Here is a 15479-nt window from a genome sequence, read left to right as displayed (position 1 = left end):
TCTAACCGGATCACTTGTAATTAATCTATCACAGTTGTTTTTGCCGTGTTCATAATAAACCACTTCACTCATATGTTCAAGTTAAGACAAACACAATTTCAAAAGTTATGGAAGTTATTTTCAGAACATTTTAAGGGACTGGAAAAAAAAAGTACATACACCCTCCATATTAATATGACAATAACTTGCGAATAAACTAACCTCAGTGTTGTACAAAGGAACACTGAGAACTTCGTAGCATTAGAGTGTAAGGAATTCCTAATTCATCTGTTAACGAAACCTCGAAGTTCATCTTTGTGAATCAAAGTTATACTTTGGCAACTGCGCTTTCATTGTTTAAAGCAAGTTCTATTGTGTAGTTTTGAGATAAGACGTCTTCGAAATTGCTACCAATTTGGACCATGTGATCGATCGATTGACAGTACCTTCAGTAACAAATTTGCATTGAGATCATTTTCGGATGTGCTGCAAAAGACTGGTGAGAGAGAAACTGATGATCTAACCGCCTCCGAAGGAGATTTGGATCCGCCCCTAATTAAGAAAGTAGATAAAGATAACTTTCTCTGATATCTAACCTGTCATTATTTAGCATGGTTTGGTAATTTAAAAATTCAGTATTACTACCATATTTTGAAAAAAAAAATATTTAAAAGAAATAAACCCAATGTTACATTGAGGCGGTAGGGGAGCGATTAAAATTTAAAGTGGGGAGCCTGACAATTGATTTCTTATAGCTCGTGAAATTCAGAAAAAATGAATTTCATATTAAAAAAGAAATAAAAAATACATTTTCAGGGTAACTCTTACATTCATTATGTTATTATAAAGTTAATGATACTTTTGAAATTGATTAGAGTGAATAGATATGTATTTAAGTAACAAAACCACTTGTGTAAGTTTTTCAAAATCAAGTTAGAAGAACGAAGTTTGTCTTCCACTGCTATCTCATTGCTCAAAGATACCGGCGATGAAACAATTGGCCGGAAATCTATGTAGCACATTTTAGTACTTACACTTGAAATAAAAATACAGCTGTTTAAAGACGATTGATTACCTTTGTCTTTGAATTTCATATGTGCACACAGGATTTGTTAAACAAGACCTACATCTGATATGTTTGAACTATATGCAACTTATGCTCACGGGCTAAACTCAGTCTTCTGAAGTCAATCGACAAATGATTACGTATTACAGACACAAAGACAACACTAGGCTCCCAAGTTTCAAAATTATATTGTGTATGAAAACAGATAATAGATTTAATTCTTTGTCACAAGAGACCTAGGGTCTGAAAGAAATTCAGAGGGAGTTCAAAGGGAATTTCTATATTCATAAATAAAAGTTGTGAATTTATTGTGTATTGAACCAATGATATTTATGCTTACATTACCCATACGCTGATGTTTTATCGATACTTTTATTTCACATTTACCAAAAGGCTGGATTACGATTATAATCCTAAAAGAAAGATACATTGTAATCAGGTTTTACAAGGCAATCCCGAAAGACAAGCTATCCAATCCCGTAGCCCTTTAAAAAATTAAGGAAAATTTCTTCTTCACTTCCTTTTCCCCAAAAGGGTTCACATTCATCGAAACAATGAAATGAAATTTCTTTAGTTTAACGTCCCATGATTATGCTCTTTATGCTAGAGGAGACAGATGATTAATGAAAGTGAAACATTGTAAAATTAATTGTTGGGCTCTCACAGAACCACGTACAACAAAGACACATGCGCTAGCCAATAGACCAACGGAGAGAACTTCCACAGTTTAGTTGTCAATCGATAGACCTACATTAAAACGAATACAAGCATCGCGAGCCTGAACTTGATTTAAACTTACAGTTAGAAGATATTGCGCAAGTATCTAACCTACCAACCCATAATTAATATTTTAGTCATTACATCTTATTACTGAGTTTTACAGGTTTCTACTGTTTTATAATGAAATCAAATAAAACGTAATCAATTTTTTATATATAATCTGCTTAATACACGGTAGAAACTCACTTGTATGCTATCTTGTTCTTAAATTGTTAATTTTCATGCATATACCATTATCCACAATACATCTGCATTACTGCAGGAATAACCATTACTGCATTCAATAACAACTGTATAATTTATGGAGTTCTTTATTAAGCGAAACAGATTAGGCTACTTATAACATGTAAACTGCAACTTTTGAAAATCGTTGGATACACTGCAGAGTGACGCTCTCCGTTCCCCTGTCCCACCGCGCTTACCTAGAAACTGATGTAAACACTACACTAGCGCCCTCCACGAAAAACCGCACTAATATCTTGGTCAGGTAATACTATTTTTGATCTTCCAGGTACGTCTTAGGCAGGGGTGTAGCCACGGGGCCAGGCTCCCCAAATGATTTCCTGGCCCCCCTAATGACCAGATGTTAAAACATCATCGTGAGATTACTTCACTTCAGTCATTTAAAAATAACAATGTTTACATATAATTAATAATTTACGGTAAAATAGTATGGAAAAATAGTATTTTACCATACCGATCACAAAATAGTATGGTATTTGTTCCTTATATCGATCCGAAAATAGTATGGTATACTTTTTGTGACAGTAGATTACACAATTTACGGCGATTTGTATTTGACAGTTTGAAGACAAAGGTTTTGACAAGGTACTATAAATTCTATGAAATGAAATGAAATCTTTGAGTTTAACGTCCCACGCCTATGCCGGTTAGACCAAAGGAGACGGTGATTATGAGAAATGAATGAAATTGTCGAATGAAGAAAGTGGGAGGAAACGGAACCCCGAGAAAACCCATGAGCACGGTTGTTTGTCCACCACAAAGTCCACACGGCGCGAGCTGGGATCGAACCAGGGACCCCAAGCACCGGAGGTGAACGCTCTACCACTGAGCCACCGCGCCTCCCACTATAAATTCTATCATAAAACAATGGTACTATACTAAATCGTAAGTACATTATATTATTTATATGCTGTAATTAGTGTTTCAAGAAAACTTTTTATCAGATGGAAAATTTGATGAAAAGCAACGTTTTTATTCAGTTTTTCAGTTTGGATTTCATTCGCTTTTTAAAATGCTATTTCGTGTAAAACAGGAAGTGAGATATAGCTGTTGATAAAATAATTATGTCTTTTTAGTCACGAATAATAAATAAACATTTTTTCAGAAAATCTTAAAATAAATTAAGTGCAATTTCAAAGAAAATCAGTCTTATGTATAAAAGTAACCAGGAAAGTTCTGTCGCTTTTTGCGTAGGTCTGCGATATTTGGCCCTAACTAGCGGCCGGGTTTAGTCGAGTCGAAACATATATCTCGCGTCGGGGTGTTGGAAGTACCACCGCGTAGCAGCGACCAGCGAGAACTTCGTCTTGGTACGCACTTCTTAGATTCTTCGCGGAGAATCGTGAAGGGACCAACACGAACTGTCGCCAGTCCTGTGCATGCGGTTATTATTATATACTATTTTTTGCTGACGAATTGTTCCTAAAGTGAGCTCCGAGGGTCAAGAATAACCTCTGCCTCAACATTATGACGTGAAAAAATCTTGAGATAAGTGCGATAATTGTATGAATTTAGATGACAACTGTCGTCGATCATTAGAAAGTGAGTATGCGAGAACTATGAAATAAAGTAAATAGACACGCGTCATTTTGTTACAAAATTACATGGCGAACACATTTTATCTAATTCCAAACAGTTATCGTCGAATATACACGGTTAAAGGAGCACTGTGATTGACCAAATTAAAAAGATCTTAACGATTTATCCCTTTACAAGCAGCGTTTCCTTCATCGCTATCGTAGCGAAGTAGGTAGAACACTTGCCTAGTAATCATAAGGTTGGTGGTTTGAGTCCCCTTCGGGGTAATTTTTTGGTACTTTTTGAAAGTGTTTTTTAGACTCACCTTAATGTAACTAAATCACACATATAGCCGATTTAACATTTTGGGGGAGTAATTTTGTGGTTCATTGGCGTTTTGTCGCATCTCTGCCGCTGGTGGCATAATTTTCAAAACGGTAGAGGGGCCACCGGGGATCGTCGCTCTGGCGCCGCCAATGTTTGGCGTGATGTCGCTAATTGCCCATTTGTGGTCCACCAACGCTTACGGCATGGGGACAATTCAGTGTGAGTGGCGAAACCATTCAGCAGCACCTTCAACTGAGGAAACACTAGAAGTTGGGTCGATGGGTCCCGCATAACTTGATTCCGGGTCAAAAGGCAACGCAAGCAGACACCTGTGTTTCTTTGCTGTCTCGTCTGAGGAAGGAGCCATTTCCGGACAAGGTGTTGCCATGTGATGAGAAATGGGTCCTGTACGAAGTTCCACGGCGCCGTCATAATTGGTTAGCATCCCATGAACGGTTCCAAGACAGCCGAAACCAGTACTACACCAGAAGAAAGTCCTCCTGTGTGTTGATGAACTGCTCGTGGCATCGTGCATCGGGAACTGCTACCAGTTGGTCATCGCATCAATCCAACTGAGTACTGTCAGCAGTTGAGCCGTGTTCAAGAGAAACTCAAAACTCCCAAAGGGGTCCTTATGTTACAGGACAACGCTAAGCCCCTTGTGGCTAGGATGACCCGGGACACCATTTTACGCCTTGGATAGGAAACACTATTCCATTCGCCATACTCCCTGGACATTGCACCGTCCGATTATCATCTGTTCCCTTCCTTGGACAATCACTTTAAAGGATGCCAGCTCAAATCCCAAGTAGAGGTGCAAAATGCACTTGATAACTTCTTCACTTCACGGAACACCAACCTCTACCGCGATGCAATAAATGGCCTTCCAGAACGTTTGCAGAAGGTTGTCGATCTATTTTTGATCTTCCTGATACGTGTTAGGCGACATATCAATGTCCGGAGGTGGTGAGTGAGAAAGCGATAGAACTTTCTTGTTTACCTATATAGATCGGTTCTGTGTATTGAAATAGTTATGCACAAAGGTATAATGTTTGGTCGGGGGCAGTAGTTCTTGGTTAAACATAATACAAACTATCTGTAATATAATTTATGAAATTATTATTATTAATAATAATAACAATAATAACAACAATAATAATAATAATAATAATAATAATAATAATAATAATAATAATAATAATAATAAGCTAAAACAGTGTTTTTAGTTTTCCGGAAGGAAACCAAAATTTTCCAGTTTTTTTCAGGCTTCAAAAACACTAGCTGTAACACATTTTTTTAGATTGTAGCTGCCCCCCTTCAAAAACGACGGGCCCCTCCTACAGAAACCTGCTGGCTACACCCCTGGTCTTAGGTGACATATCGATGTTCTAAGGTGATAGGTCAAAAAGCGACAGAATTTTCTTCATTAATTTTATACATACTATGTAAAACTACTGTATAAGTTCTAGTATCTCGAGTTCGGGAAGTCGGAATGTCAAAATTCCTTAAGATTCGTGTTCCTCGTGCTCTACTTTACAAAATATATAAAAATCAGGTGAGGTCCAGTTTGCTTCCCTGCAACCGAAAAGTACCTTGGAAGTGTCATCAGAGAAGTAACTAAAAAAAAAGTGCAAATGATCCCAGGTCAGTATTTGTAACACACAAGTACACATCAGTACTTACGGAGTTCTGAAGCGTAAGAAAGTGGGAGGAAACGGGAGCAAATAAAAAAAAGTTGAAACACAGACATAAATAAATACAATTGTCTCGATCGACAGATGCTTTCACAATTGTTAAAAGGTGTAATTAAAAACATTGGTTTCGGTTTTGAAAAACGCATTTGCGGTTTCGGTTTTGAAAACCGCTTTTGCGGTTTCGGTTTTGAAAACCGCATTTGCGGTTTCGGTTTTGAAAACCGTATTTGCGGTTTTCGGTTTTCAGAAAACCGGTTTTCTCAAAAACCGAAAACCGCAAATGTCACAAAAATTCAACAGCACTAGTATCTATATATAAATACAGAAAAAAATTAATCATTTTAATGATAAATTTAAATATAATTAATTACATCAATACATCGAGAGCAACGAGACCCCATAATGACATATTCCATCTCTCAGCGCAAAGGACTAATGCATTAAATGTATCGCCTATCAGAAAAATGTGTATATTGTATAATAAAATGTCGCAAGACCATCCAGATATAGATATTTTTAGTTATAAACAAAACTTTCATTTTAGATAAATTTGCTGTATCCTGTATATCGTGCTATCTGTATATTTTGCTTTCATATCATTATTTTATTACATATGTATTTTAGAGTGTATTACGATAGAATTGAGATCACATTATTATGTTATTATATGTGTATTTTAAAGTTTATTACCATACAATAAAGGGGAAACTGTAATTAGTCATTTGCCTGTTGTTTTTTTCCGAAATAAATAAATACATATTGAGATCCATTTGGAGAATGTCATCAACTTTAGCTGGCGGATTTCGCAGGTTGGAGAAGTTGAACAAGCAAATTCATTACGTCAAGAATGTAGTTTACACAATCCAATTCAAAGGTAGATCAATTGGATACACAAATACCCTGCCGTTAATCATGGTGGAGTAACATGCATATAAACATATCGATTGAAATCGAAGAGTAAACAACAAGATGCAAGTAGATTTCTCCAGGCGAAAGGGCATAGTAAAGTCGCAATTCGTCGTAGAATGTTTAAAGATCATGAAGATAACTTTATAAGTGATGGCTCTGAGCACAACTGCTACAAAGTGTTTAGAAATGACATATCGACGTACAAGATGATGTAGATATCTGTGATGAAATAGACATTGATAAACATGTGGTTCATGTGCCTCGTAAAAAAAGGTAAAACTTGACTTTTGAACACCCTGATCTTGGAAATTCATCAAAATAAATTGCCACTTGGAGAATTTGAACTACATCATGTAGATCAGACTTGAAACACTTTAGTTCAACGTAATACGTTTAAATCCTCACTATTCTACAGTGATTGAAGGTTGAAATCTTTCGTTCGGTATGGGAGTTGTGTGGTCCTATGTGGAAAGATTTGGCTTATCCGCGTTTTGCCATTACATTTTATTTTCCTCTAGTGGCTTAAAGGATGCTGAATTAACTTCCCTTGTAAAATATGAAATATTGAAAAAGAATTTTTTAGTTCTCATTTGGAAGATTACACCATTATTCATACAGGACGAGTGAGTGAAAATGATATTTAAACACTTTTGTTTACCTAGAAATTCTATTTTGTGCTGATAGCGCTAAAGAAATTTAAATAATATTATTACATTTTAACGAAGAAAAGCCGGCAGATACGATACACATATCAATGAGGTAATTTGAGTACTCTCAGCTGTACGATATGAGTGAGTGTAAACGCTTATATTGTAACGATAAACTTCTTGTTACATTTCAGCCCACAATTTGTGTAATTTTTAAAATATGTCAACCCGATCAAATTAAATTAAATCAGACACGTTACTTGTAACACTATTACTTTTATTCTCAGTTTTTTACTAATAATTATTATTATGTTGTCGTAGCAATCAATCTTCTATTTAACAACTCACACTATCTGATTACCATATTAAAATGAACAACATATTATATTATTTTTTATTCTTATCAAAACAATTGTTCACTTTTCAACGCCGTTGCCCAAAATAACTACGAGAAAATGGAAGTAATTTTTCGCATAGATATACAATGTCGTTGTATATATGGCTTCCGACGAGGACTTGTTAAATTGGTTACAATTGAAGAAAGAACCCTGGACCGTTACATATATTACATACTGGGTTACATTACTTTCCGAATAGCCCTCACAAATATAAATTATAACACATATATATATTAATTTCATTATATCTTCACAATAATCTTACATCTATTTAAAAATCAATTATATTTTAATCATATAAATTATCGTTGAAGAGAACTTATTCAAAAAAATGCGATGAACTTGTTAATTACTTTGATCCAAAAATAGTTTCTTTAATTCAATATCGTAGGATCTCATTAAATCATTAAACAAAAGTATATTGACATATTACCCAGCTCATTCCTTCCATTTAAGAATAATTAACATAGCTTTGATAAACAATATTCGTGTTTATACCACAACGTGCTGAAATCTAGTATCTATCATTTTTATTATTTGTATAGAATTGAAACAAACTGCGAATATATCTGAGATAATTCAAACGAATATTTTCCACAATACATTTTTTCAATTTGTTGGAACTATTTTCTTGTAAACAAATGAAACTATAACGATATTAAAAGTGAAATAATACAAGTCAATTGAATATGTTTTCTCGGACGCCACAACATTAGCTTAAGTTACATAGCCGAAGGGTTCGGTTAAGTTGCATTGTACACTGCAATCTTGTACACAGTTTTGCCTGTTATGTACTTTAGCGGTATTCGGATTTCTATTTTGAGAATTTCTGCCACCTATGAATCTATTATGAAATCCATTTTTTAAAAGTTAAACTTATTGTTCGCTTGGTTCCTAAATGTATTACGATTATTGTTCCTGTTTCTCCTATATTTGGATTCGGTTCTATTACCGGTAAAATTGGGTTCAGCTTTATTCTCGTTACAATAGAATCTATTATTATTTCTCGCATTAAATCAAATTATTTCTTGACACTAAGGTTGCGAACAGGTACATAACTAAATTGATTACGATTAGTATTGGCTTGGTTCCAATTGCTATTATCGTTCAATACAAATTGGCTTTCAAAATTTTGCACTATCATAATAAGATGGTTAAAATTAACGCATTGTACAGAAATCAATATTTGTTGCAACTTAAAAGGTAACAAGATTCGGATTGATGCTATTACTCTTGATTACTGTTGGTATTGATTAATTAACTTCAATTCAATATATACATATATCACAAAATCGGTGAGACTCATGTCCAATTTTGGGTTATAATATCTATTTCGAACTAAGGCATTTCTATTGTGCAACATGAAATCGTTTCCAAAATTTGAAAATAAAGCATTTTTAAAATCTAAATAATTACGTAAATTACACTAAATTTTGTTAGAGACCTAATTTCACTAAACTGAAAATCATTACTTTTACTAATATGCTTACAATGTTTAGAATTTACGGGAATGCTTTTCCGGCGGTGAGATTAATGATTTCGTCTCCAATTTCTTTCTATATTAGCTTCACTATCGTCCTTGTCTGAATATCCTATGAATGAATTAGTATCTTCCACTGCTACTCTGGATTCATATGAAATAAGTTCAACGTTGACAGCCGGAACTCGATCACCATTTGCATGACTATACTTCTCTTTGATCGCATTTACTTCTTGCAATTCTCTGATCTGAGTAGTATGCTCATTAACTGAAGTTTCTAAAACTTCTACCGAACTTTGTACATCAGAACATTGATGCAGAATCTGTTCCGTCTTATAATCTGTTTGTTCTAATTTTGAAAGTATTTGTTGGTTTATTTGCTCCAACTTACTATCGATTTTAGTGTCCAATTTGCTTAGTTATTTGCTCAGTCTTAGCATTCATCTGTTGTGGTAGTTGTTGTGTCATTCGCTTCAGCTTGGTATCCATTTTTTGTTGTTGCTGTGATATTTGCTGACGAAGCAGTCTTATAAGATCAGCCACGTTCGTTGATGAGTTCGTACCTAGTAGCTCTGCATCATCACCTTCCTCATTTATATTTTCAGTCCCTGAAACATAATTTTAATGTTTCTATAAATTTTTTCCTACTTCTGAGCAAAGTATACTCCGTGTTGAATACAATAATGAAACTGCTTTACTTAATTTTAAACTAATCTCAACGTACTCCTGGTCGGAAAACCACCATCTAAAATGTAATGATTAACTTATTATATTTTTACACGTTACATTCAGCCCAGAGTTCGTGTAAAATTTTAAAATATGTCAATACGATCAAATTACATTAAATCAGATACGTCACTTGTATCACTGTTACCTTTTATTCTCAGTTCTTTATTAATAATTATTATTATGTTGTCACAGCAATCAAACAAAATAACTATCTTCTATTTAACAGCTCACACTATCTGATTATCAATATAAAATCAACAACATATTATATTTTCTTCTTCTTCTTCTTATCAAAACAATTGTTCACTTTTAAGCGCCGTTGCCCAATATAACTACAAGAAAATGGAAGTAATTTATCGCATAGATAAACAATATCGTTGTAATATGTAGTTTCTGAGAAAATATAGAAGTACGAATTCGTTTGTAAAACCTAAATGTTCATGCTCTACAACTAGTAGTCGAGTTATTAGAATAAAAATAATATTGTAGTATATTCTCTCAGTCTTTTGTCGTTATAGTAGCACAATGACAAAATATAATATAGTTAAAAAGGAAGTTCCATATTATGATAAACTCTTAATATTTAGTTATTATTTATCTGGAACATTCTCCAATAGATATTTCTATCTATATATATATATCACATTGTACTAGACAAAATGATATTTCTGTGGGCAAATTATTATAATAATTTCTTGACAGAATAAAGAAGAATGAACTTAAGGAGTTAGAAAGTGTGTCGGTCATTAGTAGGTTTGTATTATGTTTAAATATATGATTTACTTAGTTATAAATTGTATGTACACTATTGTTTCCACCAAACAGTTTCAACATAATCCTATTAATGATGTTCGTAGTTCTTACAGAGTTATAATTCTAACTGTTATTGCTAGCACCCCTCAAAGATTTATGTATAATTTCTTTTTTTAAGAAAATATAACATTTAGTTGGTACTAAAAAAGTTTATTTTTCTGAGTTTTTTCCCAAGCTTATTTAGGTAAAACAGCCTCAGATAAACGTATTAAAAATTCTCATCATCAAATTTTCCACTACTCAAAAGGCATTATCTGATTCAGAATACTAGATCTATCTGCAACAAAACTACAAAACACGTTCAGGAAGACGTTTGCATTCCAGTGGAACGTTTCAAAAAGTGAAAATCTTAAATGTTGTAAAGAAATCTTAGAAATCACTATGACGGGGCTGACAGGTAGAGATTTATTTATGAATGATGGTTACAGTAATATCTTAACAAAAGTAAGAAGATTGATTGATTGAAAGGATTTGGATGGCCGCGTTGACATTGATATCATAATGTTTATTGCTCAAATGTAATGTGTACAATTTAATCCAATTGTTTTTATAATATACAACGACATTCCAGTATAGGAAACATGAAGAGACCACTGTTCACGTAACCTTTTGTAACTGAACCTCTACATTCCAAGCTTTACTGCTCATATATGTAAACCTTTAACATCGAACAGTTCCGATTAATGAAATTTATGACACATTGTCCGAGTTGTTCTTGAAAATGATAATCCTACCTATGTTCATTTATGGATCAAAATTGATTTTACCAAACACAAAATGTGTGAATATGATTCTTCGCTACCGCTTTTTACTGACTCAGAAATTACGCCAGTACGTGAGATGAAAGGAATGTATGAAATGGGTATTTATGACACTATATCCATAAAAAAAACTTACACTAAAACATTTCTCATTATGTTATGTTCGTATCTTTCTTCAGGAGAATCATACTGAAATTAAAATTCCAATTCTGTCAAAGGAAATACATGAATCTCTATTCTCGTTCGTACTTGAAGAAATGCACATGAAAAATTTGTTTAACAGGAAAAACAATTCATTATTTTAAGCTTATTTACCTTTTTATTAAAACAAGTCATATTACATTTCCTTAATTGGTTTGTTTTAGGAATCAACGTTCCAAAACTAAGTCAGACGTAGACCTACTGCTTATGTGGGATCCAAACTTCTTGACGTTCTTACTGAGAATCAAACCTGCGTCTCCTGTGCAGATGATAATGTTTCCATGAGGTACCTCCAAATTTGTGTTATGTAATTTGTATATACATAAAGTTTTTGCACGTTAATTAAAACCCTACAGTACCAAATTTTAGAGGATATACTCTAATACTACAAAAATATTTTTATATGTCTATATCAGTAATAACCCAAAAGATACGGACGGTCCAATACAAATCCAAAATACTTCAGTGTCAAAATTTATCATCATTATTCATTGATTAGTGATATCAAATTGTTTATAAAGAGCATTATGATATTTTGGTCTTTTGAAAATTCTTAGAATAATTACGTTATAATATCTACGACGCTTTTCCAAATAAAATCTTTTGAAAAAAGGTAAATTTCTTAATTCATTGTTACTTTCTTTAACTTTATTTGAAAAATGTAATGTAATCATAATATTGGAGACTAAGTTACTTTTGATCTGATATACCATAACCACAGTATCTCTCTCCGAGATTGTCAAACTTGGAGGTAAATGGACATTTAGTGGAATTAATTCATGGAAAATTAAATCAGACTTTTGGTACAATTGAACCACGTGATCTATAAGAGATCCTATATAAAAATTTAAGTCCACCATTGATACATTACGTACAGAAGAGAATAAAGTCTATATTCAATCATTTTGGACATATTTTAACTTTAAAATACCCATCTGGAACTTCTTTCGGAGCGTAGATGACCCTTTCATGAATATTGTATACATATAGCTAAAAACAATGTTAATTTTTGACATTGGTATTCGTATATGACAAACGTTCTTTTTCTCACAACTTTGGTAATCGAACATCTTTACGTTGTGCTTTGAAAGCACAAAATATCGATTTTCCGATCCTAATTTACTTTCTCATATCCTACATAACTACTGTTAACATCTAACCAAATTTGACATATTTGGCATTTTATGCTGTCGGAGACTAGTGCAGCGAGAGAAATTGAAGCAGTGTATTTCGATGTTTTTTCTCTATTAATGGGAGATGAGAACATCTATCTATATGTCGAGATGAGTAGGGAATTCAAGCTTTGGTTCTTACTACGGCGTTCAGGACCCATCTTTGCCATCTTATGCTGATTTCAGTAACTTCTATATCATGTTTGTTTCTTGACTACATTCATGGTAGCTCAAATAATGCGTCCTACTTTAGCGTCATCTTGAATCCTTTCTTCTGGGAATTTCTGCACACGTTGTGAGTTTCTATATTCCAGCAGAATAAGGCGAGTTCTTATACCACGATCGCAACTCTGTGTGGTTTATTAAGCATACATATTATGATGTGATACATCTGGAAACTTCATCTCTATCGAGCAGAGGTGGTGCCTGGTGCCTGGCTGTTACACTCTTTCCGACAATGCTCCAAGCCAGGTAAGGTAACTCCCAGAAAGTCTGGTGTCTCGTTCTGGGATTGTGTGTGCTTGCCTGCTACTACGGACTCGTTGTTATTGGTGGTATGAGTGAACGAAATTACTGTTCCTTTTGAACCCCTTGTATATAATATTCATAACATTGCACCTTACGTTCGGTTCACAACTTCATTTTGTTACTTTTCACTTTGGTACGAAGTTTATGTACATCAATGAATTTCTTCTGGGAAATCTTCAACGCGTTTCGAATAGTGTATTAATTACTTTTGTTTTATATTCCATTACCGTTGATTATGCCATCCTAAGTAAAATTGTAAACTAGTAACCGTGAACTAGCGAAATGCTCATATTATTTAAAAAATCAAATTACATTTTGTTAGTTATCTTCAACACAAACCTTCAATTCCTTTTGAACAACATTGTGCTTTCTGTGTCCAACAAAGGCCATTGACTGTTATTCTTATGGAATTTATCACCTTTCTATTATGCCAAGTTAATATTTAGAGCAATGTGTATAACTATGGAATATAAAAAATAAAGTTCACGTTAAGACGATAGTTAAAAAGCTTATCTACTGTGACAGAGGTTTCCAGAATACTAAAGTCAATGGAATCGGATGACTTAAAATTTGATTGTAAATTTATCTTGGCAGTATAAGTCTTCCGAACATAGGATTTGACATGCTTATATAGTGGATCAACGTCTAAGTCCTGGGAAATATTGAGGCCAATCAGACGGGTTCAATGTATGATTTTTTGGTTGCTAAATATGCTTTGCAGTTCCGCAGAAATAATTTTACCACCGAAAATTTTCAATATTTGACAGACTTTGGACCATCTAAATTGTAGATTAATACTACCATGATATCAAATTTGACCCAGATCAAATCAGTTCAGTGTATGACTACGATTTTTAAAGTATGACTAAAAATTTGGCATCCCGGTACTTGGCATCCCAAAGTTTGCGAAAAATAATAGATTATACTCATTAACGCTTCTACCATAATAAGCATTACACTCTTCTGGTGGCTTTGGTTGAACTCTTAAGATATATATCGTTCTTTGTTACTATTAAAAAAAACAAATAAAATTACTAAGAGCATGTCAAGTTCTGTACCATTAATGTAAAGCAAATCATGCTATAAACATATAATGTTCGATCCCAGCTCGGGCCATGTGAACTTTGTGGTGGACAAACACTGTGCTCTTGGGTTTTCTCGTGGCTCTCCCGTTTCCTCCCAGCTTCTTCATTCCACCATTTCGTTCATTTCTCATTATCCCCGTGTCCTTTAGCCTAACCAGCATAAGCCTGGGACGTTAAACTTAAAGATTTCATTTCATTTTTTAAGTTCAGACCTTAATAAGAACGTGTGACGAAGTCAGATCTGTTTTAAACGATACTTTGTTTCCTGTGTTAGTTTTAGGCTTCGATGCATACATTCTCCACAATTTATTTTATATTACAGTAATATTGAAATGTATTATATAGATTCAACACATCCCACAGTTTCCTTCAAATAATTGCACTTTTATATAAATGCAATGATAATTATATGTTGGTTTCACAATAAACAATAATAGACATGTGAAATATTTTGTTCTGTTAAATGTTGTGCACACACTAGCGTACATCGATTTTCTATAATCATTTCTTGTTTATTTATAGGATTTGAAAATCAAATGAAAAATATTTTGAATAAGTTTGTTGTAAAATGAGACATCTTTTGTGGTAGAATTTGATTTAATATTTGTACACACCTGGCCAAAAGCTACTCTGGCTTAGTCAGCACAGCGCCAATTTACCTAATGAGTTGTTTCGTTTTGATGCTCTGTCTAAATTATAGTTGCAATGCAACTGAGGTGTTTATGGAACCAATATAAAATGAAACGCCTAGGATAAGAGACAGCATAAAAAATACATCTGAAGTTGGTATTAGTTTTAGAATAGTTAATGGAAAACATTAAAATTAAATTAAGAATACTTCTTATTGGTTAAATAGCCTACAACTGATGAGAGCTACAGAAATTAAGTACAATTGGATCTATGGCGTGCAGCGGGCTGAAGTGTTGGGGAAAAGAAAAAGTAGCATTAACTGACGGACTGACCAATATCATGATAATTTAAAATATACTTACCTAAAGTATTTTGTAAACAAGGTTGAATTCTAGAAAAATCTAACTTGGGAGAGTTATATGACAACTTTTGTCCATGTTTAAATAAAACAAAACACCTGCGGATCAATATCATAACATAAATCATAGGTATATACTAATTTATTAAGTTTGAATTTTG

This window comes from Thermobia domestica, chromosome 4 (assembly GCF_964235325.1).
Source record: "Thermobia domestica chromosome 4, izTheDome1.hap1.1, whole genome shotgun sequence".
NCBI classification, from domain to species: Eukaryota; Metazoa; Arthropoda; class Insecta; order Zygentoma; family Lepismatidae; genus Thermobia; species Thermobia domestica.
The sequence above is the reverse complement of the archived record's forward strand: the minus strand, read 5'-3'. Positions refer to the sequence as shown.